Source organism: Peromyscus californicus, unplaced genomic scaffold (genome assembly GCF_007827085.1).
Source record: "Peromyscus californicus insignis strain IS unplaced genomic scaffold, ASM782708v3 Scaffold_16__1_contigs__length_79575227, whole genome shotgun sequence".
NCBI lineage: Eukaryota > Metazoa > Chordata > Mammalia > Rodentia > Cricetidae > Peromyscus > Peromyscus californicus.
In genome coordinates, this window is record NW_026294458.1 from 69,158,105 (window position 1) to 69,184,253 (window position 26,149).

At 39.3% G+C, this 26,149-nt stretch overlaps 1 protein-coding gene across 8 annotated transcripts in view; it reads right to left on the minus strand.

Annotated features, from left to right (window-relative positions):
- Positions 1–26,149, minus strand: part of Grik1 (glutamate ionotropic receptor kainate type subunit 1) — a 389,047-nt gene that overhangs the window by 71,804 nt on the left and 291,094 nt on the right. The gene's annotated exons all lie outside the window — the stretch shown is intronic.

Below are 26,149 nucleotides of genomic sequence, written 5' to 3' on the forward strand. Positions count from 1 at the left end.
CCACAGACCTGATATTCTTTGGCTGTCTTTGTAGAACTATGACAACAAAGAGTTATTAATCAGATATTAAGCATGGAACATTTTGATGATTAATGTCCCCCTCCCTTTCTTGTTTTCTCTATCTATCTATCATCTATCTATCTATCTATCTATCTATCTATCTATCTATCTATCATCTATCTATCTATCTATCTATCTATCATCTATCTATCTATCTATCACCTATCTCTCTATCTATCATCTATCTATCTATCTATCTATCTATCTATCTATCTATCTATCTACCTATCTATCTATCTATCATTTAATTATAGAGAATGTACAGTTGAGAAGTAAATAGTAGCATTGATAATGGTGTTATGGAACTGAGAAAGTCAGCTACAGTTGGTATGATCTGTGTTATATTTAGAAATTAGACATTAAAATTTCCACTGGGGCTTAACAGGGTTTGATATTTTTTATACTTTCACTGGCAGCATTGTGATCATAGTATTGGGCATGTGCTCATTGAATCTCATTATCCCTATAATCCAAGATATTATGGAAAGTAATACAGACCACTCTGAGATAAATTATTCTGTTGAATTGTAAGCAAAGGAGATTTATGGAGTCTTCTCTGAGAGTCTGTTGGCCCTCAAGAAGTGGATGTGTCTCACAGTTCTCAGAGCTATAATTATTCTTGTGTTCACTACTGTTTTTACTGTTCTTCTTGGACAGCTATGTTGCTGTCCAAGGAGACATTTACTTACATAAGGAACTAATTTCTTCCTACTCCAATCCTAGTGTTCTCTCAGTGGAGCACTAGTCTGGTGATAGTTTAGACTCAATGGCATGCCCACTGAAGTCCAAAGCTTATATGTTGGTATGGGTCTGAAGGTGGCTGTGCTCCTGGTTCAAAGATCCCTGCATGTGGCTTGCAGTGGAGGAGCTTACACCTCCCAATAGCCACTACCCATGAACTTTGTGTTCAAATGTTGTAGATTCATCCTCAGACTCTGTGCACACTCATAATTTATACCTTTGTTCCTTCTACTCTGTCTACGTGAAATTCCTTCTTCCAACATGTTTTTAGAAGTCTTACTTATTGATAGAATGCTGAATTAACAAAAGAATCAATCAGGATCAATTCAAATGACACCTCTGATTGGATGCTGTCTGAATAACTTCATTTAGCATGTCTAGTGTTTTTTTTTTATTCTAGATTTTTTCTTCCTCCATTGTCATGTGTGTATGTTTGCACGTGTGTGGCCACACTTGTGTCAGAGTGTGTGTGTGTGTGTGTGTGTGTGTGTGTGTGTGTGTGTGTGTGTGTGTGATTATAAACGTGGAAACCTGACATTGATGTTGGGAATCCTCCTCGACCATTCTTCTCCTTTGCTCAATGAGGCAGATGTTAATCAAATTCAGAGCTTGCTGAAAAGGCTAGTCTCGCTAGCCAACTTGCTCAGGGATCCCCAGTTTCTACCTTCCTGAAATGAAGACAAACTAAAGCTAGGTCATCATGCCTTCTGAGCATTGATATGGGTGCTAAGACTCCATCTTTGGGCATCACACTTGCCTGGCAAGTGCTTTAACCACTGAGCTACCCCCTCACCCCTTATTCTAAAGGTTTTAATTGTGTTTTGTTTATAGCCTATACTACCCCTCATTGCAGCCCCTTGTTAAAACTAATTGTGTGTATTTCCCTCTAAGCTATGCTTTCTTAATGCTGAAGTAGCTTATATTAACCATTTCCCTTTGGGGCTAACCATTCCCTTTGAACATAACGTTGTTAGGTGTATAGTCTGTGCCTACTGCATGCTAATGAACTGCATTTCTGAACAAGCTATTTCAAAAACTCATGTACTACTACAACTTCACAAGATGCAGAAGTGACAGACTTCAACAATAAATTAGTTTGAAATGACATGAGCCTTTCACTGTTAAACCTTCTCATATCAGAGACCTTTCTGATTTTACTTCAATCGCAGTATGACAGCACTTTCTTTGCTCAACCTTGAGCCTCTGTACCTTGGGATTTCCTTATCAAAACTTTTATAGCTTAGGAATAATTACTGTAACCCTGTCATCTCCTCCGGGCTTCCATGTTTTCTCTAACATGAAGATGTTGACTAGGGCTATATCTGGGAGTTTCCTATTCTGTTCTCCTTTCTGGTTTGAGAGTTACTGAAATTCCAGGAAGATAGTCAGATAAACATGTGATGCTTAAGCCCAGATCCAAATGTCATTGGAACCCCTCCTGAATCTCTCAAAAAGCTTATCTTACACCTAAAAAATCTAAATAAAAAATGGACAAAGAAGGACATCCAGTTCTACAAAAAATCAAGTAAACAAAACATGCAAAGACTCATTTAAAACTGGATCAAATTTCTCATCATTCATCAGACATGCCAAGCTCATTCCTCCAGAGATATAGCATTCTCTTGCCCACTAGGCAAATAAACTTACTTTGTTGAAACATTATTTTTTTTCTATCCTCTCTTAGGGTCCTTTGTCATCTTTTGACATGCTCTAATGGTTTGAACCCAACTGCTGCCCAGTCTCTGCAACTTCTTAACTGCCCATTTTTTGGAGCTGTGCCCATTGGAGCATAATGAAGGGAATGGAGTTTGCCTAAAGCAATAGCATGATGCTTTGGCAGAAACTGCTGAGCGAGCCCTTCAGTTTTGCTTTTTCTAACACCACATTAAACAAGACTATCTCAACCCAAACACTTTTCAGCATTCATTTCCCCAGGATAAGAATTCTAGGGTTGAAATTCACCCAGCTTCTGAAGAACGTTCAGTCAAGTGAAGAAAAACGTGAAATAAATCCTGTGACATTTCATGAAACCACTCAAAACTACAAAAGACTTAATTAGACTATGGTTATTTGACTTAATGATGTTTTAAAACAATATTCACTAATCATAGGAAAGAAAAAAGTCTTTGCCTGGTGCCATATATACTGCAAAGATGCTGCTTTCAAAATTACTTTTAGTGGAAGTAACATACATTTCTGTCTACTGTGGAATAATTAAGCTGGGCTAGTAAAAGTCAATTGTTTTGATACCATTACAGCTCAATTGAATTGTCCTCATTAGATAGGATGAGCCTGTCTTCATTTAGCTCTAGATTAGCATCATTTCCTTCCCTTTGGTGTTGTGCTGGTTGTTTTTTGTCAACTTGACACAAATCAACACATATTGGAGGAGAGGGAATCTCAACTGGGGAATTGCCTTATCATATTGAGCTGTGTTAAAGTCTGTGGGAGTATTTTCTTCATTGATGATTGATGTATGAGGGCCCAGCCCACTATGGGCTGTACTACCCCTGGGCATGTGGTCCTGGGATGTATAAGAAAGCAAACTGAGTTAGTCCCGAAGAGCATTCCTCTGTGGTTCTGCTTTAGTTTCTGCCTTCAGGTTCCTGCCTTACTTGAGTTCCTGTCTTGGCTTCCCCTGATAATGGGCTGGAAAGTGCAAATGGAAACAAACCCTTTCCTCTCCAAGTTGCTTTTGGTCATGATATTTTTAAACCAACCAATAGAATGCCAACTAGGACAAGTGTGAAGAAAGATTTATTAGCAGTCATCCTTAAGTAAAACTTTTAAACCAAGAAAAATCTCTAAAAGTTGAGTGTTTCAGATCTCTATTAAGCACTTTCTTTCAAAGATTATTAATAAAAGTATACATGTGATTTAATTTTTAATAATGCTATTCCCACAACATTAAAAATATATAAACCACCTTTCTAAGAGGGAAAGTGTCATGTGAGGAGGCCTAGCAGCATTGCTAAGAATCAAGAACAAAGCAAACAGAATGGGCACTTCACAGTTATGCTACCTCCTTCAATAACAGAGATGGGACAATCACTGTATTATTTCACATTTTCAAGCAGCATCAATATCCTTTAGGTTATTGTCTCTCCCAAAGTTTGAGCAACTAATTCCAAATCTGAATAACTTGTGAAGTGCAACATAGTAAGAGCTATTCTATCAAGAGATTAATAAAGAATGTTCTTGAAAGACATGTATACTGATGTTCTCAATTCTGACTTGACAAGACTTATGCCCAGCCACCACTCATCTCACAGTTACCTGCTCCAATGGCTTTGCACATTCTCATAGACAGACATGTGGGACAAGGTGCTTGTTTGATTACATAAGACAGGGTGCTAAGCTCCACTTAATGATAAATTCACTGAGCATAGAGGATAACGGATCATTTTATATCTGACGTCAATTTTTTGCTTAGTATTAAAAATTATGCATTGACAAAATCTTGGGGATGGCATTAGATTCAGATATTTTCCTCTGCATCTTTAACACTTTTCAGGCCAAGGAGCTTTCTGTAAAGGAGCATTCTGGGCTGGTATTGCACAGCTCAATTTGACAGTTTGCAGCAGCTCAATTGATTAGATTACATTTATTCAAAGCCTGTTTATTATTTATTGTTTCATGCTCATTTGCATTTTCTTTTCATTATACAGGGACATTTGGCTCCTCTCCACATATGCTCATTAACCTCTTAGTTCATTTATCACGTTTTCCGCCTGGAAGGCTTACAGTAAGTGTCACCTCGATAATCCCTGTCCTCCAGATTTCATTTCTGATGTTCCTTCCTCCAAGAAGCCCTACCTGAACCTCAAAGACAGGGAAGGTATTCTTCCAGAATTGTCATCACTACACTGATTTATATTGATGTCTGCCTGCCTCTGTATGGGATTGATTGCCTGTCTGCCTCTCTCATTTAACTGACTGCTTCACTAAGGACAAGTCATTAGTGCTTTATAAAACTTGTACTTGGTGTTCTTGCTGTACCACGTGCTGGGTCTGCTCAGTCACACAGAATCAATGGTGATTTCTTTAGTGGCGGTTGGATGGTAGGGTAGAAGAAGAATGGATTTTTCATTCTTTCCAGTCCAGATTTGTGTTCTATTTGCCCCTTAGCAGCTGGAAAAGTTCATCCAACCAACTGAGTTTCATTGTTGGCATCTGTTGTACAGGAATTTAAAGTTACCTTACAAGACATTTCAAGGATGGGTGCTATTAGTCATATCTAGACATCATAAAATGACCAAATATATTCCTGTTTCTCTTCGTCCCTCAGATACTTCCACTGGGATTTTCTGTCAAGACACAGCACCATCTTTAAAGTTCCTTCTAAAGTCATGTATATATAAAGCCAGCAATACTAAGAATTTTTGTTATTTAATTCAGGGTATACACATTTACATGTGGACTAGCTTGGATGTTGACAAACACCCTCACAGTACTGGTGTCCTGCAGATAAAAGCAAGCATCAGCTTTGTAGGTTTGGAATGCTGGATGTTACCTGGGACATAACAGGCACTTCCGTTCTGTGAGGATTTTTCCTTGTAACAAATTACTAGGTGATTTCATGCAAGGTTTGTAGCAGTTTTAATGGCACCAGGGACATCACACGTAAAAACATTACAAGGAAGAATAAAATTGTAATTGGAACTCAATCAAGCAATTTGTTGAAAGAAATGGCTTGTTTCCATCATGCCCCCTTTTAACTCCATTAAAATAGAGGACGTGCTCTACCCTCTGAGGGTGAGCACTTTGTTGGACTTGCTTCCAGGGAAATCACCACCTGACTTCATCCAGCTGGGGGATAGTCTGGCCTCCGCTGAACTTAAATCTCACTTGAGCATGATGCCAAGCTTGGGATGACAGCAGTTTATCTTTTTCCAGAAAAAAAATCCATGAAACAGAGGGCTTACTACAGACATTATCCTGGGGCAGAGATTAGGAAATATTCTGAGGGAAAGCTCTAAGGATAAGATAAACCAGCATATTTTCCCTCCTTCCCTAGTCTAAGCTTAAATTTCTTAAATGACATTAAAGATATATATATATATATATATATATATATATATATATATATATATATATATATATATATATCTCCACTCTGCCCATTGCTCTAGCAAATCATTTAACATCCTCAGTATTCCTTCTTGGCACCGTATAAGTATAAGCTTTAGGGTACATTGATTAAATCTAATTGTAAATTCATTTAGATGACCAAGTGCCTTCTTACTTAAACTTTTGAGAAGTGGAATGCCACAAAGCTTTCAAATTGAGAGTAGACAAAATTCTAGCCTCCTAGTCTCTAGAAAGGAAAAGAACCACATAAATTAAAAATCACTTCTGAACTGAGAGGAAGGTGTACTTGGATACTTGCTGAGAGAAAAATGGGGATGATACTTAGAAACTGATAAAAGTCTTCAGTATCTTCCTCCTAACTACCAGGCACTTGTCTTGACAGAAGTCAGGAAAAGTAAAATAAAACACATGTTCAAGTGTTGGACATGAGGAAGGAGATGTTACAAAGAGCATCTAGTCATTGGCTTTCCCCTATTACTCTTGGTTGATTTCTCAGTTGAAACTGTGGAGGGAGGGCTGTTTATTTACATAATATAAAACCAAAGAGCCAAACTTACCAGTTGTTTGGTTCATAGGAACAGTGAACAAGTTTGCTACGAATCCCGCATAAGGGAATCTTCTAGTCCCAACTTTCCTCAGAACTATCTGAATTTTAAAAGAGAAGCCCCCACATTTTAGAGATAGCTCCAGTCTCCAGAAAAATTGGGAGAACTGCCACTCTAAACCCGATGAAACTGAATGGCCCTTCCTCCCCGCCATGTAATCTGAGGTTTAGGTATCCTCATTTTTTAATCTATGAAGCATTATCATCCCACACTCATATAGCTGCAACATTCTCTTCATGTTTTATTGGTTCTCAGTGTTCTAGTGATGGACAAGATTACAGGCTTATTGAATTCCTGACACAGGGGCCAGTGAAATGTGTAAGTCAAATTTAAAGCTATGTGTCCTGTGAGTATTTCCTGCTCAACAAATCTTATAATAAACCTTCCCAAAAGTGAATGCTAAAATTCTTGCATTTGTTTTAGAAAACGATTATTATTGAACTGGTCCTGTTAAGTAGGAAACACTATACATTGGAGTGTATTCTTCAAAATAAAATCCATGTGATTGAAGTCAGTATTTTTCCTTCCTCTTGTGGTGGCCATAACTATTGCTTCACTCAGTTTCCCCTTTCCAGTAGGTTGTACTGAGCCCCAGCTACAGGGAATGTTGACTAGCTTTGGCCTTCAGGAGTCTGTCAAGCACTGAAGTGCCTGGGAAATTGTGTTCCCAGCTCTCAGTAGCTGTGGCAAATGAGTAACACTATCAGGCACTAGCCCCCAGGGGACAGTGTACAGTTGGATGAAAATCTATGTTCTGAAGGTGTCTTGTGACAACAATGAGACTGGATTGTCCTAGGGTCTTCCTCTACTGCATTCAGCTTCTCACACTCCATTGTTGGTTTCTTCAGAGACTGCTTCTGTGGTTGGTCACCTGAGCAGGATCCCATCTTTAATGCTGTACTTCTGAACCCCACTGAACCCCACTGTGACAGTGTGAATGAAAATGGCCCCATAGGCTCATAAAGACTGGCACTATTGGGATGTGTGGTCTTGTTGGAGTAGGTGTGGCTGTGTTGGAAGAGGTATATCACTATGGGTTGGGTTTTGAGGTCTCAGATGCTCAAGCCAGGCCAGTGACTCAGTTTCTTCCTGCTTCCAGTGGATCAAGATGTAGAATTCTCAGCTCCTTCTCTAGCACCATGTCTGCCTGTATGCCTCCATGCTTCCTACCATGACAATAATGCACTAAACCTCTGAAACTGTAAGCCAGCCTCAATGAAATGTTTTCATTTTTAAGAGTTGCTGTGATCATGGTGTCTCTTCACAGTAATAGAAACCCTAACAAAGACAGAGTATTGCTGTGATATGCCAGAGCATGTTTTTATTTGGGGGAATGTGGACTTTGGGACTTTAGGTTAGGAAAGCAATGGAAGGCTTTAAGTGAAGCTTAATGAGCCATACTGGTAGGAACATGGAAGACAGTGGTGTTGAGGATAATATGAATTGTGGGGGCCTAACTCAAGAGACTGCAGAGAAGAATATTAACATGCAGCCAAGAGATAATTCTTGTGGTATTTTGGCAAAGAATGTGGCTGCTTTTGCCCTTGTCTGAAAAGTTTGCCTGAGGCTAAAGTGAAGAGTTTTGGATTAGTTGTGTTGGCAGAAGAAATTTCAAAATAGGCTAGTATTGACTCTGTTGTGTGGTTATTAGTTAACGTTAACTCTAAAGAAGTTTCATAATGAAAAGGTGTAAGCTGAGAAAGGAAAAATACAAAATGTATAGTTTGAGGGTAAAGGAAGCACCAGAAAGTAGAATGGAGCTAAGTCATGTGTTCAAGGAGACAAACAAACTAAAGAAAAGCCTGATGTTTAATGGAATAAAGGAAGAGATCCCACCCAGTTAAGCTTCCAACTTGTAAAAAGGAATTAAAAGTTTAGGTCCAGACTTTGTGGTACATGCTTTTAATCACAGCACTCAGAAGGCAGAGACTGTCAGATCTCTAAATTTGAGGCCAACCTGGTCAACAAATTAAGTTTCAGGACAGCCAAGCTTAGAAAGTGAATAAAACCATCAAAAAAAAAAAAAAAAAAAAAAAACAAAAACAAAAAAAACAAACCAGAAAGCTGGTGAAGATGTAATTGAACAGAGGCTATGTTCTAGCTCCAGCAAGTAGTTGAACTTGGCAGATTTAGCCATGTGATTTTGGCTTTATGGTCAAGGATAGAAGAAATGGGTTACAGAATCTCCCTCCACAACTAAGGAAAGCTACTGAGGCCAGGCATGTGTTAAGGGTATCCCTGAACAGAGACCTAGAGAGACCATTGCATGAAGTCTAGATTGCCTTGGAGACCTCAAAATGTTGGAAATGCCAGAGCTGTGGGATACTGTCAAGGAGAGCTGATAACAGGGAGTGGAAACAGGCCACAAGAGAGAAATGTCTTGCAGTCAGCAAGGCTGAAAGAAGTTGGAGATCTGAAGAATGCTTTCACATCAGACATGGAGATATAGGGTTTAGAGTTTGCCCAGCTGGTTTTTAGTCTTGCTTTGGTCCAGTATTTTCTCATTATGTTCCCTTTCCTCCCTTTTGGAATGGTAATGTATATTTTGTGCCATTGAATGTTGGAAGTATGTGATCTGGTTTTTCATTTTGATTTTAGAGGGGATTACAGTCAAGAGATTGTATGAGTCTCAGAATAGAATTTGAATTTTGGACTTTTAAACAATGTTGAGATTATTATAGACTGTGGGGACTTTTGAACTTGGACTAAATGTATTTTGCATTATGATATTTTTACAAGCTTATGGGGGCCAGGGAGTGGGATGTGGTAGTTTGAATGAAAATGGCCCCATAGGCTAATAGAAATTGACACTATCAGGAGGTGTGGCTTTGTTGGAGAATGTGTGTCACCAGGGGTCAGGCTTTCCGGTTTCAGATGCTCAAGCCAGGCCAGTGGATCAAGATGTAGAACTGGTAGCTCCTTCTCCAGCACTGTGTCTGCCTACATGCCACCATGATTCCCACCATGCCAATAATGCATTAAACCTCTGAAACTATAAGCCACCCTCAATTAAATGTTTTCCTTTTTAAGAGTTGCTGTGGTCATGGTGTCTCTTCACAGCAGTAGAAATACTAAGACACGTACTATATCTTACGATAAATGCACAAACATTTGGGAAATCTTACTGAAGACTGCCTGGTTGCTACTTACTTAGCCGTTATTGCTAATAATTACAAGATCTTCACAGCAAGAAAACTTTCCATAAGATTCATTCATAAAGAGTAGGAGATGGAACCTAACATTGATGGCTGACTGAGTTATGAATAATCCTATGTAGTTATGATACAGAGCCCACAAAATAAGTCATTTTGTTTTGTTTTAGTTGTTTTTGTTTTTAATTGAGGCAATATTTCTATTGACCAGGATGGCCTTCAAATTGCTATGTAGCTCAGACTGGTATTCATTTAGCTCTGCCTCAGCCTTCTGAATACGGAGATGTCAGATATGCGCTGTGACACAGCACTGCCGGGTAAGCACTTTTTTCTCTTCATTTTTATTTGTTTACTTTTTTGTTGGGAAACCAAGCCTTAGATCAAGAGAGCGCCATTTTTTTAATAGAGAATGGAAGATGACCTTTGGTTTTCCTTCTGAAGGCTTTGTTGTTTATATTTGTTTGTATTTTACTCATCTTTTCCTTCCTCCCCTTCCCTGTTTTTTATCTTCTATTACTGAATATAGAATTCCAGCCAGAATGATTTTTTAAAGTGCCCTTATTTCACCAATGGCATTATCAAGAGTCAAAATGAAAATTGCTGAGCTTGAGTTTTTCATAAGTTATAATTCACTTAAAAATTCAAACCTGAAATTATTAAAGTGAAAACGACCAGAAAGTACTTTATAACTTAGTTGGCAAGGTCAATCCTATGTGAGAGTCAAATTTTATGTTCTTTGTCTCAAGTGTAAATTTCTTTAAGCTAAACTATGCAGAATAATTATCTAATGATAAACTCAATATCCACAGAGAAATTTTTACCTGTTCACTCTTTTTGACATTTTTTTTGGTGTGTTGATTTGAATAAGAATGGTTCCCATAGGCTCCTATAATTGTATTCATTATTTGAAAGGATTAGAAGGATTAGGAGGTGTGGTCTTGTTGGAGCAAGTATGTCACTGGTGTTGGGGTTGGGACTTTGAGGTTTCAAAAGCCTATGCCAGACCCAGTCTCTCGCTATCTCTGCCTGTGGATCAGAATGTAGCTCTCAACTACTTCTCTAGCACCATAAGTGCCATGCTTGCTGCTCTGCTCTGCACCATGATGGGGATGGACTAAACTTCTGGAATTGTTAAGCAAGCCTCTCCCCCCATTAAATGCTTTCTTTTATAAGAGCTGTCTTGGTCATAGTGTTTCTTCACAACAATGTAACAGTGACTAAGGAAGTTGCTAAGTCATGCTGGTAAAGCGTGAGAACTGCGTGGCTAATGTTTCTCTCTGGTTAGCTGTGGTATGTTTGCCTAATGATGCTCTGACACCAATTCTAATAACAGCCAGGTGAAAAGGAAACTTGCAACTTTTTTGAATTGTGCAAACTTAATCTAGGTTCAAAATTAGGTCAATAGTTCACCACACTTACACATCTCCAGAGTTTGTTGGAGTTCTTTTAAAACATGTGATGATGAGTACACTAATAATCTATACCCTAACTGTCATCATAGAGCCTTTCTCCAGGAACTGATGGAAGCAGATGCAGAGTTCCACAGTCAAACACCAGGCAGAGCTCCAGGAGTCCAGTCAAAAAGAGAGAAGAAGAATTCTATGAGCAAGGGGCATCAAGATCATGATGGGGAAACCTATAGAGACAACAAAACCAAACTCGTGGGAACTCATGAAATTTAGACCAATACCTGTGGAGCCTCCATGGGACTGGACTAGGCCCTCTGCATGGGTGAGACAGTTGTGTAGCTTGATCTGCTTAAGGCAGTAGGATCAGGATCCATCCCTGGCACATGAGCTGGCTTTTTGGAGCCCACTACCTATGGTGGGTCACCTTGTACAGCCTTGAGGTATGGGCAGGGGCTTGGACTTGCCTCAACTGAATGTACCAGGCTCTGCTGACTCCCTATGGGAGGCCTTACCTTGTTGGAGGAGGGAATGGTGGGTGGGTGGGTGGAGGAAGGCTGGAGGGGTAGGATGAGGGAAGAAAATGAATAATAAAATTTCTTAATAAATAAAAATTTATACTGATTTGGAAAAATATTTCTCAATTCCTTGTCAGAAGAATTTTGAACACAAGCACTGTTATCCTGTGACTAGGTCATTTTTAGATCACAAATCATCACTGTTATTTTAAATACAGATCATTTGTCTACTTACATAATGCTAGTACAGTCTTGTTGGGTATTGGTTCAGAATATTTATTTTTTAAGAGGGATAGAATATTTGGAAGGAAGTAAAACCAGGGGCTTTTTTATAAGGCTGGCTTTTACTGTGATAGTAATTATTGGGTTACGACAGCTAAAGAACTTTTGTTTTCTTTTACCACAGAATCAATAAAAGGAAGGAATGAATGCAAAATCTTTAACACTTATGTCCAAAAGGTTAGCTCAAAACCAATTTCAAGGCCAACTTTTGGATCATTTATTTACATAAAAGCCAACAGTAGATGCTTTCATCTGTCTCTCTGAGTGCTCTATTATACAGTATGTAAAGGAAGTCGGTATTCAAATAGTACTTTCAAGTTCTAATTAGCTTAAAGTTCAAATGACTGGTTTGTAATACCTCTAATGAAACAACTAAAACCCTGGCTGCTATGAGGCACCTCCTCTGTTCGGCTTTCCCCAACACTTCCTGTTCCTCATCCCAAGATGATGGCTACTTGGGGATCAAAGGCCTTTTCTATATTTTCTTGGATATATTGTTTTTTATGTGTATGTTCTTATATAACTTCCTTTGTGAATACTGACACAATTTAACGCATTGACATTCCTCACACTGTTGGTAAGTGCTGAGTTGGACAGAGAAAGGATTCTTGCCAACAAAGTTATCTTCCTTTTGATACTTAAAGTGTAATCTTTTCCAAATAGGCTCAAGAATGCTGTGTCTCAGGGGGCAGAAGGTAAGAGGTAATAGGTTCTTAGAGATTTTACAATTTTGAGGCATGATTAACTGTGAGCCTCTCTGGCCTACAGAATTGCTCTGTATCCTCAGAAGCACATGAAAGGTCCTTAACAACTTGGTCTTTATTGCTGTCCACCAACTCACTATAATTGCAATTTGGGCACCAACTAATTTCCAAATATGCAGACCCTTCTTCATCTTGCTGCTTGCCAATTTCAAACTTATTCTTCAGACTTCCAGTCCTTTGAGGGGATATTGAAGTAACTCAGGTAGAAAAGCACGATTGCCCTAGTGACCACCCTATTCTATGTGGCTTGTACCGCTAGGCTGAAGTGTAGTCCAGGGTAAGGCACCTGTTTATTTTCTGTTTGTGTTGATTTGGAATAAGCTACCCTTGTAGCGAGGATATCTCATTTGTCTTTGGAGTACAGTTCTTGCCAAATATTCTATTCTATAATGTATACTCCATTTGGGCTGTAGAATGAATGTCTCAAGGCCTTCTTGGTTAATGACATTCTTAAAATACACATTCTTGCATTCAATAATTCTACTCTGGAAAAGTGTGTCTGAGTATGGATAATAATACAGGTTGAATTATATTCCCTCAAAATCTACACGTTGAAGCCCTCTCCATAAAAGGAATAATATTTTGAATGGGGCCTTCAAAACGGTAGTAAAGATGAATTGAGATCCTAGAAGTAGCCTCTTAATTCAACATGACTGGGATCTTTACAACAGAGAGGAAACACCAGCCACACATTCACAGGCAGAGACAAAGACATATGAGAACATAGCAAGAAGCACCCAACTCAAACCAGAGTTGGGTATATGAGAACCAACTGTGCTGACCCCCTAGTCCTGGATTTATGGACTTTAGATCTGTGAGAAAATAAGTTTCTGTTGTTCAAGTCACATGGTCTGTGATATTTACGATTGACATTTCAAACCAGCTAATACAGGTGGACGTGATTGACATCCATTCTCACTCTTACTTCCTGTTACAAAACCCTGGCTTTCTATCTCACAGGGGCAGCAACATCAAGTTTGTTCCGCCAGTCTACGACCACATTGCCAGCAACTATGCTTTTCTTTGCCTGATAGCAAGACTGAACTGTGAACTTATACCCTTGAGTATTCCAGGATCCCAACTTTCCACCAGCTAAAAGGTATTGCTCCCCAAATTTCTCTTTTCTACGTGTTGTCCTTCATTATCTTCTTGTCCTTCTCCAATGAATCAACCATCTAAGCAGCATATAAACATGTTCTATGTAGCTTATCTTTGGGAAGTATTTCTCAAGCCCACATCTCATGTGCTAGACCTTTTAACAGAACCTATTTCCCTTCATTCTCACAACTATCTGAAGTAGGGGTCATCTGCCTTGTCCCGTATGATAAAAGTATGAGGATCCTAAAGCTAGTAGATATCAAACCATTCTTTCAGACTCGTATCCTCTAACTTCAAAGAGAGTGTCCTTTTGAGAAGGTGACCCAGCTTAGCAGAATAATATCCAAAGAACATACACCCCAAGCATGAGCACCAGAAACTGCTCTCATCTGTTTATAGGACTGTGTCAAGCTATCCTGTAATGTCTGTTACTTGATCTAGCTACAATATTTGAGACCTAGAGAATCTGTCATATTTCCATTAAACTGTAACTCTCTATCACTCTGTGAAGTCAATCAGGGAGTAAAAAGTCACTCTGTTGGAGAGGTAAGTTGCTGAATAACAACTTCGGAAAAGTCATGAGTTACTGTATTTTCCATCTAAAGCTTTTACATTCTTTGTTCTGTAAGTGCCAATGAGAATGATAGAATATATACAGTAGGACCAGCCATATTTTTCATCAAAGAGGTATGAACACTCACAGACTAGAGGGACTCTGATTCAATAAAACCCTTGATTTTTATGATTCTGTGGGAAGAGGAAAACTCTGGATCACAGGCTGACATGGGGACTTGGGACATTTGCATAATATTTTAAATACCATATGATTATTAGAATTTTTTAATAATTAAAGCATGTACATAAATAAGGGAATATAGCCAAATGTTTTTTGGGGGGCCATACTAATTGAAAACTGCTGGGCAGAGGTTAAAGCTCTATTTCTCCATTTTAATTTTAGAATTGGAGATTAGACAGGCAGTTGAAGAAAGAGATTAAAAGCATTGGATTTTCAGGTAGCTTGAAACATTATGCCAGCTATTCAACTGCAGTAACCCTCTGTTTCCACCTATGAAATAGAGGCAAGACATATGGGGTTTCTGTAAAGACAATGTGAGCACATGTATATGAAGTCATTGCTGTGCCCAAACTGTGTCCTCCTTAATGACAAATATTGAAGACCTAGCTCCTAATATATCAGAATATAGCTATCACCATTATTACTAGTGCCTTATTAAAAAGGGGAATTTGAAGAAAACACACACACACACACACACACACGTGCAGCACAACTAACCTTTAACACATGGGCCTCTGAGGAAACATTCCATATACAGTATACAAGCAGCAAAGGAAGAGGGCTAGAACAGATTCTTGCTGATAGCCCCCAGAAACAAGCAAACAAGTAAACAAACAAACAAAAATCCCACAACATTACTGCTTTACCATGACCTTATGTCATGAAACATCACAGAGCTGTATTTGATGCCATCTCCTCATTGTTTGGTTTTACTGTGGCTCTAGGAAAGGCACTTGACACCAAAACATTGTCCACTTCTACTTACTATTGTCCAATAATTATTATTTCCTCGTTAAGTTTCTTAGTGTTCTCAGACTTGGTTCCTCAGTAACTCACAAGCTGTGTGTACTTTTATCCAGTGCTGAGTTTGGGCACCAGATTCAGGCTCCTAAGCTGTACCTGGCTCTCTCAGAAAAGTCAGCTTTGGCACCTGGAAAGTTAATCCCATTTATCACCAGCCTTTAGGTAAGCCATTAAGTGAGGAGGATTTCTCGATTATGGACACACCAAAGATACTTAGCATCAGGATCTACTGGTCCCCATGGATGTAAGGGAAGATGGGGGATCTTGGACCCCTCTACTCTGCTCATTCCTTGGGTCCATTTCCTGCCCCTCAGAGAAGTGGACAGACACACTCTACAGCCTACAGGTCCAAGAGGAAAGCCATGTGAGCTGAGACAGCAAAGTTGTCTGTGAAGGTGATGGTGGAGAGACAGCCAGACTCAACTCTAAATCAGACCTATATCTCAGTCCAACTCTAAGGAAGTTTTTTCCTTGGATTTCTGAATTCTTTCCAAGTTTAGAAATTCCCTATTAGCCTGTGAATGAAGTCAGTGATACCTGTCACCAATTATTGACTCAATCATTAAAATAATCATTCATTCAGTTAAAAAGTTTTACTTTACTAACATTTAATATAGAATTATGAAAAGATTCCAAGCCCAAGGCACCCATCGGGAATATGAAACAGTGAAAAGAAACCAGAGATGGTATTTTGTAGATTTCAAGAATTTGTCTACAATTGGCCCTGACTTCTGAATGGAAGCTTTAACATGTGTAACACATTGTGTCTAATTCAAGTTGATTTTAATTACAGGAGGCCTAGTCTGCATCCATTGTAGAAACACAGCCCTGATGGACCCACTGTGCAATTAGTGCCTTCCCCAGGTCCCCAGAGTACCACACACTGACAAATATCCATAAGTCATTTTCTTCTAAGCAATGTAATCTGTGTCCAGTCACCAACAATTTGATGTCAGTTCTAGAAAACACACATCTGAAAACAAATCTGAAGTGTCCACAACAATGGAAGTGGAAATAACTATCAGTCCAAGGAGGGAATGATGAATGGGACCTTTGGACCACTCAGCTTGCCGGAGTGTCAGCTATTTCAGGAACTGAGATGACGCAGTTACTGTATTCCCATCTGTTCAATGTATAATTATTTTAACTATTATGCATGTTGTTTATAACTCATTATCTTGCAATAACAGCCTGCACAGTTCACTGCATAATTTAAAAATATAACAACTTTCCTTGCCAATATTTGATTTCCAATTCTAAACCTGCTGACTTTAACTATATCTTTTCCATGCACTCTGGGGAAACTCATTTTTATTTTTTTCAAGGGTTTATCTTAGAATATGCACCTGGACTTTCTTTGGCATAACCTAGTTTTCTGGCTCTGGGTCACACAGTGGCTTCTCTTCTGAAATAGAATAAATCTGCTCTTATACAGGCAAATTCGTTAAATGAGTGGGCTCACAAATCTGAGACATTCATATGCTCAAAGTGGACACAGGAATAGGGTACTTGTCTAATTATCTGCATGATGTGATCAATAAAACCTAGAAATCAGATTATTCTCTCTTGAAATGTGAAAATTACTTGGATCATATTAATCAAATAATTGCCTTTGCAGTTCAGAAACTTATTATTATAGCTAATCAATATGTTATTTATATAGGAAGATGAACAGATGGCTCCCATGTGGGGTTGAATTCATATTTCACTCTAGTTAGTTTGGTCCTATTTAAAGAAACATTCACTTATTTAGTCATCATTTCACACCTACTGTATTTAGAAAGAGAGCCTGTGTTGGGTAAGGAAAATGAATATGGCAAGGTTGTTGTATGTGTAGGTGTAGAGGGTGAAAGTTCCTATACACACCCATAAAAAGGCCAGAGTAGAATGGAAGGTATCATCCTCCAGCCATTTCTGTCCTACTACTTTGAGGTGGGGTTTCTCACTAAGCTAGAAGCTTACCACTTTGGTTAGGCTGGTTTGCCATCAAGCTACCCAGATCCACCTGTTTCTGACCCCTCCCCCAGCGCTGGGGTTACATACATGCCTAGGCATGTCCAATTTTTTATGTGGGTGCTGAAGATTTGAACTTGGGTCCCATGTAGCTTTTTGAACTATATAGCCGTCCAGTCCCCCAATAACAGAGTGTAACCTAAATCAGTAAGCCAAATAAAGTCTTTCCTCTCTTATGCTGTTCTTTGTCTGGGTGTTTCATTCCTTATAGCAACAGAAACAAAGGTAGAACAGGTCCCCATGCTTGCAGAACAAATGCTCTTAGCCATGGAGCCATTGCTGCAGCCGTGAACATGACAAGTTCTATTTCCAAGAAACTCAGTGTGTAGGACACATAGAGACATTTCCATAGTAAAATGTTATAAATTGGGTGGTAAGGGTTTATGCAACATTGTGGAAGAGGGTGAAAAGAGTTTAACAACCAGAGCCAGAGGTAGTGGAATATTACAAAGAAGCAATATTCTCCAGATCCAAGAGGGCAGTTACACATATAAACTCACAGTGGTTGTGACAGCATGTGCAAGACATACACAAATTCAAGTCACAAAACTCCCAGCATGGAGAGGGCAGTTAGACACAAAGTTCTACCCAAGCCATGGAGTTATTGTCAATTAATAGCTTTTGGGAAAGAGAGAGTCAGTTTTCTTTAAGAATTTGGCCCTTGGTAGGTCAACCATGGTTGCTCACACACCAAGAATATATGGGCAGCATACAATGGACTTGGTGGGCTTTAAAAATAAAGTTGGATGTGTAGTGAAGGAAGGGTTGATCTGGAGGAGTTGGGGGAGGGGTGTGAATATGACCAAAATATATTGTATGAAATTCTCAAAGAATCAATAATAAAAATGTTTATACAGTACTTTTGGAGAATGGTGCAAAGGATAAGTGTGTGTGTGTGTGTGTGTGTGTGTGTGTGTGTGTGTGTGTGTGTGTGTGTGTGTGTGTGTTGTTGTTGTTATTTGAAACACTTTCTGGAAAATGTGATTACTGAAATAAACTGAATAAAGTTTAGTTCAATGTCCCCAGAAGAGGGAGCAGTAGGAAGAGCATTTCAGGTAGAGGGGATCAGAGGAGCACGAACCTGGGAAAACACTAAGGAACAAGGACTAGACCTCAACCTGTGGGTCTGGTGATGGGAAAAGGGAATGAGCTGAAGATTTGGCTACAAAGTCTTTGTAAACCCAAGCTGTTCATACTTGCTGGACTAATTTTTCTCAAATAAATTGGAGTTAAACTTCCAATGAGTGTAGTGACTATTGAGCCAGGGTTTGGTGGGAGTGATCACAATGTTGGGTAACTGTCAGTAGCAATGGAAAAGCTAAGTGGATCTAGCAAGTACGATCTAGAGGTGTCCCTAACAACCTAGAGGCTGTTAGACACCATCGATTTTCTTTGAGGACCAAAATGCATTGATAAATTGTTGCTTTCAGGGCAACCTTTCAGGGTGGGCATCCTAAAATTTATCTCACCCTCTAGTTTGCTTAAGTAAGTTAGCATGGAAATGCTATGGAAGAAGCTAAGATACAGATGAAAGAATAATTAGGATGATCAGCAATAAGGTCTACATTGTTTTGTGAGGAAAGAGAATCCAAAAACAGGTGAGAAAATGGGATTTAAATAGAGTGAACCTGAAACTGAGGGTGCTCTAGGCAGCAAAAGAAGGCAGAGGAGATGGCTGAGTGGGTAAGTGGTTGTTATACAGCCATAAGACATACATCCCCAAAATGTAGGTGAGAAACTGGGAATGGTAACATGCATCTGTAAGCTCAGTGCTGGGACTCGGGAAGGGAGGTAAGACCATTGGATCTCATTAACAGCAGGTTTAGTGGAGACTACAAACTTCTAGTTAAGTGAGAGATTCTGCCAAAAAGTAAAGGTGGAAGTGACTGAGGAAGGCACCAATAGTTAACTGCTACAGACATGTTCACCCATATTAACACACATACACACACAAAAATAAAAACAAAAACAAACAAGAGGCAGGTCTATTCAGTAGAGCAAATAGATTTCTAGTTATGTTAGGCAACACTCTAAGATAAAACCCATGATCCATGTCCTTTATAAACCCTTCCCATTAACCTGGCAAAATCTTCTACCCTCTTCTGACACTTGTCCATATTTCTGATGGGTGTTTGTCTGCCTGGCCATTGATCAGACACTTCAGGGACAACGATCAAGGCACCATGGTAATTGCTATGGTTGTGTCTCTTCCAAATTCAAATGAAACTGAGTCCACTTGTGAACAGCAGTTAGAGGATGGCCTTTAGTAGATGACCGTCACTCCTGTGAAGGAGCTGGGACAGACTAGCTAGTCTCTTTTTACTCTTCCTCTCTTCTGCCATGTGAGGATGCAGCCAAAGAGACCTTCAATATACATCAAATACCAATGACACTTACTTCTCAGACTGCAGAACTATTAAAAGTGCACATCTCTTCTTTAAAAAGCTCCCAGTATCAGGCATTTTGTTATAACACCACAAACTAAAACAGTTATATATAAAATGATGCATATAAGTAGTAAAAAACTGTAAACTATGAAAGTTATTTTTCTCTGTCCAGATTTCTTATTAACAGAAAGACTGACAAATATATAGTCTTCCTTTAACAGTACATGTTCTAAATGTGAGGGCTGAGAGAAATGGTTGTCACAGATATGGTGCAAATGAGGTGGCTATGCTGAGGAGAGAGACATCAAACTGCAGAACTTTTCAGTAGGTGCAGAAGGAGAAATGTGAATGGAAGTGTTTCCCCCAAAGTAGACATTTGACAGAATTTGTGCACAAGACCCAATGCTTTTGGATAATTTGTGGGAAGCTTGTCCTGATAAGCAAAATCAAGTGACAGATACTAAGTGTTCCTTCGTGGATATAGTAAGATATAAGTATGCCAGAGCTTACCTTTCTCAGGAGACTTTAACATTTTTTCTTTTGTGTGCATGTACTGTACAGGCATGTTTGCACTTGTGTGGATATGTGTGTATTGGTATGTGTGTTTGTGTGTGCATTGTGTATGGAAGCTCAAAGTTTACTCTGGGTATCTTCCTTGATCACTTTCTACTTCATTGGCTGAGGCAGGATCTCTCACTGAACCCAGAGTTTACAGTCTGTTAGTCTAGCCAGCCAACTTGCCCTGTGAATGAATACTGCATATGTCTCCCAAGTGCGGGGATTCCAGGTGCCCGTCATGCATGCCCTGCTTCTATATGGGATGTGAGGAGCATCACTTTGGTCCCCACTCATTGGGGCAAGTTCTATATTTGCTCAGCCTTCTCCTAAACTCTTATTTTTTCTAAGAGCCCAACTTTCATCCAGTTCTCATATAAAACAGCAAACAAAGTGAAAGTCCAAGTCACAAATCAATATTGAAAAATCTACAGGTGATTTGGTTAAAAAAAATCATTCTTTACTTTTTGACCTTTAAAAACTCAAACTTAAACATTAAGTTTATGTATTTAAACTATAATTTTTATTCCATCAAAATAAAATGTTCATAGCAAAACAGTGGCAGAAAGCTGCCCATATTTTATGCAATTCTCAGTGACACCATATATATATATATATATATATATATATATATATATATATATATATATATATGTAGTCATTTGGAAATAATTTTCATTCCTATCTAATAAATCTATTTTAGAACAGATCAATTAAGAAACTTGTTCTATAATTTAAGTTGAAATATTAATTCAGAAAAAAATTAAGTGTTTAGTAGAATTTAATTTCCCACATTGAGCTCAGCAAACATCTTTTAAATGACTGGCATGTTCAAGGTGTAGTGCTCCAAGGACACAAAGATACAGTGGTTTTTGTCCTTGTTCTAGGGAAAGGCTGTACAGTGACGTGTGTTAAGGGTTAACACTGAGAGCTGCTGGAGCTGTGAGATCTAATGAGGGAACGAACCGTCATGAAACATAAGTTGGGGAGGCTAGCTAGAGAAAATGAGTTCAGACCAAGAATTAGCCCAAGGGACAACCAGGAGACAGACTTTCCAGTCTGAGGGGAACATGACAAAGGGGATATTATTAGGAAGATTTTAATCAGGAAGAGAAATCCATCTGTCTCCAGTGTATGAACAACAGCATGGTGGACCCAGGAAGCCACAGGCAGGTGTATTTCTAGATGGTAGAAAACCTATTAAGGATTTATGTACATCTGTTTTATATATATCACCACAAAAGCACTGTAACTCAAAATGCAGAGCCTAGTTAGAGGCTATCTTAATATCCCAGGAGAGGAACTGTGAGGGTAATGGGTAAGGAAGGGTACTGCAGCATGCCTAGGGCAGAATACTACAGAGACTACCCTCAAATTTCTAAATATTTTATGGAGATAGTGGATTAATGATTTAAATCAGTTTTAACACAGTGTCTGGGACCCTGAAAATAGTTTAAAACCCACTGGTGTCTTGTGCTTTACCTTGTTACTGCTCTTTCCAGAATTTGTGATTGGAAATTATCTTCCTGGTAGCCTTGATATACTTATTCCCACAATGACTGCTCTGAGGCTTTCTCTGCAGCCAACTGACATAAGACCTAGTTCATGGTATTTTGTTACAGAGACTTGAAAACCCTGAGACTCTTGAATTGATAGGTAATTGCTTAGAGTCTTTCGACTTTCTTGAGTAATCATGTGTGTGGTTATTGTGGGAAGTCCTCTAGATCCCTAGCTCTTCGTATTTGAGTGCCTATATATCAAATACCTAGCTTCCTGGGCACTTCCGACTTCCCATTGCAATGTTTTATCCATATTTATACAAACAACTGCCACATCATTGTAGATTCCAATAATAATGATGATGAAATCAATGACAGAAACAGTGCTTCTCATATGTTGGGCAATGCACTAGGTGACTGACAGCTGTTCTACTGATGTACATTTTTAACAGAACCTTTCATTTGATGGTAGTTACTCTTAATTGGGCAACAATTTTGTAACACACAATTTGGTAGGCTTTTTATACAATATGTGTAGAGTCCACATAAATATATGGAGTATTTTTTTATCCCCATGTTATAGAAGAAAGTGAGAAATCTTAAGCTAAATGTCTGTTTACATAGATAGTAATCTGAAGTTAATCTCAGATTTATGTTCACTATTTCAGAGCTAAATAGGTAGAGACATTTATACAACCCATCGCGACACATGGTATCAGAATCACCAGTGCTAGAGAACATGTCTGGTCTATGCTTTGTCTCTGTTGAAATATTTATGGATGTGTTAATGTACTGAGTGTATACCATCTCTTGATTTTGCCTGCAGGTTTTATGTATTCTCCAGTTCCATTTATCCTTCACCTATTACTTAATTTACTTGAGTACTTGTTTTGTGCAAAAGCCAATGAGGTGAGATTGGAAAAATGCATAGCTTGAAGGAAAACATGTAAAACAAGTATAACAGTATAATCATAGTTGGAAGAGAGGTGAAGAGTCAGGATCAGAAAGTAGGAGCTACTGTTTGCATTAGACATGAGTCATGATCCTGATAAATATGGCAATTCAGCAAGAGGCCAGGAAATTGAGCATGAGTATATGGCATGTTCAGGGAAACATCACAGGCTCAATAAGGACTAGTGACAGTAAGAGATGAGTGAGATGCCATGGGGCTTCGAGGACAATGTCACTAAAGAGCCTATAAGTCCTGCCTAATGGTACAGCATTTATGCTGTGATATGAGATAGCTTCAGATGAAACCTGGTATTTCTTAGGCAGGTAGAATTTATATTAGTAGATGGTAGAAACCACAGCTTCTGCTTTGGTGAGAGGGTTCTTCCTTGTGACAGCAAGTTTATATTATGGGGAGCAGGGGCTGGGAATGTAGCTCATTGGCAGAACACTTGTCTAGCATGAGTGAGCTCCTCTGCTTGATACCCAGAACCACACACATATTACTGTCCTGGTTAGTTTTGCTTGCCAGATTGATACAATCAAGAATCACCCTGAGGGAGTCTCACCTGAGAGATTGCCCAGATCTGATTGGTGGGTGGTCATGTCTGTGGGGAATTACCTCATTGCTGATTGATATGGGAGGACACAGCCTACTATAGGTGGTGCTATCCTGGGCAGGTGGTTCTGAGTTATATAATAAAGCTAGTGAAGCATGAGGCAGAAAGAGTGAGCCAGTGAGCTGCACTCCTCTGTGGTTTCTGCTTCAGTTCCTGCCTCTAGGTTCCTGCTCTGAGTTTCTGCACTGATTTCGTTCAGTGATAGACTGCTATCTGGAAATACAACTGAAATAACACTTTTCCACCCTAAGTTGGTTTTGTTCAGTGGTTTATCACAGCAACAGAAGAGCAAATGGACCTAATTACTCTACAAGAGACTAGTAAGTTTTGTTGAGTAGAAGATTATCCTCTCCTAATATACATTTGTTTAACAAATCTCCGGGAAGTGGACTCTGTAGTGTACACCATCGCGTGCCAAATGGTCATCAATCCCACCCCTTTTACTGTCAGCCCCACATACTGAATGGCAGTTAGTTTAAGGTAATCATCTGAGAGGTCTCCTAACTCAAAATACTGTGCTCTTGTGAGGGATTGCAGTTACCCTTGCAGTTACCTCTGCCTGGGAGCTTTACCTTCTGTGATGAGGTTGGTTTTCACTCCATAAATTCAGTGTGCTGACTTGCCCTTCTCATTATTTCCCAGTCTATTTTTTTGGGAAATCCTCTAGAAATTGAAAATGACTACAGGAAAGGACCTGGGGGAAGTTTTAGGACCTAGTGCTTTATTTCATGTTTTATAATGAAATCCGACACTTGCAAAATTTGTCTGTGTTCTCAGCCAAAGAAACACCAGTTTTTTTCTTTTTCTTTTTTTCTGTTTAATGTGTAGTTGATCACAGAATTCCCTCCCTGCCTGTCTTCCAGCAGCTTGGGGTATTAGTCCTGGTTCCCCACCCTACCACCATACCATCTTCCCTGCAGGGATCAGCACCCTGCCAAAGGTAACATATGTCATGGTGACTCTGGAGCCAAAGAGAAGATGGGAGCGGTACTGTCAAATATTGTTGTAGTCTCCCTTGGTGGCCTTCCTTCGCTGCCAACCACGGATCCTGAGAGCGGGGAGTTTTGTTGCTCTTCCTAGTACAAAGATATCAAATGTGTTCTCGTTGCCAATGTCGTCCCTTATCTCGGACTCATTATTTCTCTAAACATACCTAAATGCGGCTTGGCAATTTCACCTTCTCACATAACTGAAGTGGAAGCAAAAAGGTGCTTGGAGTGCTTTGAATGTTTGATCTTGGGCTTTCTTATGGTTTCTGCCTCTCCTCGCACGGGTTTGAGATAAAAGGGAACCAGATGTTTTCTTGTTAAAGATCAAGGCAATCAGGATGGCAATTCAGGACATGACTATCATCACCGCGGGGAGAAGGGAAGGCCATGTGACACTTTTCTATTAGCCACAGTATGTCAGGTTTATGTAGCTGTCAGAGAGGGTATTTCATTTCATGCCGATTTGTGATTTCTCTGTTGTTGTTGCCAGTTTTAAATTCCTGCCACCACCCTCGGTAAACTGAATGAGGCTATTATAAGTGTGCACTCTCATGCTAAGGGAAGCCAGTATTTCAGATGCCTGCTGAACCCCTTCACTATTCTTTACACGTAGTAACTTCATTCAATTTCTTTACAATAACGCTGAGAAGGTAGACGGTCTATTCCCATTTCACAGATGAAAATTCAAGACACGGGAAGGTTAAGTACCTAATCTTTGTTATATTGCTCATAAGCATTAGCAGAGCTGAGGTTTATAGCTAAGCAGCCAGTGAGGACAGGATAGGGGAGATAAGCTAAAAATTTAAGCAAGAACTCTTCTTCAGTCTTCAAAAGTACAGGCTTTGCACCGGAAAGTGTATGCCTTACTCCTAGCACTGCAAGCTTTTTCCCCTTGGTGCTTGGAGTCTTATTTCTTATAAGCCTTCTCTAGCTGGCCCTTATGTTTATGAACTCAGCCTGCAAGGGGAAGCAGATTGAACAGCAGGAGAGGTGGTCTATGGCTTCTGAGGAGATCAGCAGAGATCCAGCCCACAGCTGGTCGCTTTCCTCAGGATATAGCGAGCCTTCTCCATTTGTATTCTGTCCTCTCATGTGCTTCTCAATTAGTGGTTTGTCTCTGACTTTCTCCAGCATGGCTAGGAAAGAAGATACGCTTCATGGGAGATAAACTTCTGCATCCCACAGAGAAAATTCTAGAGCATGTCACAGGATACTGAGCATACTTAGATTTTCTGCTCCCGAGATTCTTATTTGCCAAGTCCATAAATATCTAAATGTGCCTGTTGGTCTCAAAGATAACCCAAAGGCACAAGCATTTTAAGAATCCTGAGAGGGTCTTGGAAAGGGAATTTAAATTGCTCCAGAGAACAGATAAAGTAGGTATAGTCTTCAAAACCTGGATATTAGTAAAGAACTGCCCCTTCCTAAATATTTTCTACTCTTAGACAATCTATAGGACAATGAGTAAGTTTTGAATAGAACCATGCTTTTCTCTTTCATTAACAAAGGGAAAATTTACTCTAATATAAAGAGGTCCTTTGCTTAACCTCAAAAACCATAAACCTTGGGAGACCACAGAGACCAAGAACCCACAATGTGAGCACTAACATCCCTTATGGATTCAATACCCCTAAGTTCTTATGTGTGGAGAGCCAGGTGTCACTGCAACATGGCTGAAATGAAGGACAGTTAGTAGTATTATGGTCTAGTAGCTTGCTTGAGCATTGCAGCATCATATGTGAAAACACAGAGTAGTTCCTACAGGCAAACTTCTGACATTGAGATCTGAGAAGACCAGTTAACAGGGACTGCTCCTTCATT